The sequence below is a fragment of the Brienomyrus brachyistius genome, unplaced genomic scaffold (assembly GCF_023856365.1).
Source record: "Brienomyrus brachyistius isolate T26 unplaced genomic scaffold, BBRACH_0.4 scaffold181, whole genome shotgun sequence".
Lineage (NCBI taxonomy): Eukaryota > Metazoa > Chordata > Actinopteri > Osteoglossiformes > Mormyridae > Brienomyrus > Brienomyrus brachyistius.
This window is the reverse complement of record NW_026042456.1, coordinates 52,246-53,406: the sequence shown is the minus strand read 5'-3', so window position 1 is coordinate 53,406 and position 1,161 is coordinate 52,246.

The window sequence follows — 1,161 nt, the reverse complement described above, 5'->3', positions numbered from 1 at the left end:
GATCGCACAGGCAGGGATTCTTGTGAGCACTCAATGAACGGAGGCTGAAGTTGTGTAAAAGACATGCATTTATTCCTATAACTAACATAAGACAGACATTACACCTAACAAACAATAAACACGAAATAACGGAGTGGACACAAACAATGTAATCATGAAAATGCAATGACCAGATTTAAAATGAGTAACCTTAAAAGGGAAAATACTGTTCTGCAAAGCAAGCAATTTGTGGAAATACTGTCCTAAAGTAATATAGCAGGTGAATAGGAGTTTAGGTTGTTATAAATGAAAGGAAGTTTGTTTACTTGGTTGCAGAGTGGGGGGGGGGGGGTCTTGGCAGTTGGTTGCGGAGGCTGATGAGCTGATGGGTGATGGCACTCAGGGAGGCGCGGTGTTTGCAGCGGTTGTTGGAGTGGAGCCCCTCTGATTCCCTCTCCTGGTGAAGCTTGGGCTTGGTTGCAGTTCTCTGTCCAGCTGGGTCTTCACTGATAGGCTTCAGGAGGGCTTCTTGTGGGCTTCTCTTCTCTTGGGCTGATGTTCTCTGCCTCTCTTCGTGCTGATGGTCTTTTGTTTTCTCCTCCCTTCTGTTTCTCCTCTCCTGGCTTTGTTCTGAGGTGCCAGGTTTTATAGTGTAAAGTTCGTGAATAGGAGTGACCAGGAATTCGACTCCTGGACCAATGGCTGACCATCCATTTGGCGGGCTTTCGGAAGGGGGTCTGTATCAGTCCTTTTGAGATTTATGACCAGAGTGATTTCCCTTGTATTGATGATTTTCGTTAGGCTGGTGTAACTTTTGATATATTCACTTTCGTGGTAACCACTGACCAGATTTGGAAACTGGAGTGATTTTCCATCGGTTTGATACCAAACATGCCATAGCAGCCTAGCGGTTCACACCTCATACCATCTGTAATGATTAATTAATGATTACTTATATTATGTCGTTATGTTATATTACTCACACCTTATTTTATGCCTCACAATCTATATAATTGTAAATATACTGTGTAGCTGCTGGCGCGTTCCAAACTAAATCTCATTGTACTTACAATGTCAATAAAAACATCCATCCATCCATCTAGGCAGGCCAGTGTCGCCTCCATCCTTCCTGAAGTCAGTGATTCCTTTGTCTTTGTGCTGTTTAGTGCCAAATTGTTTGCT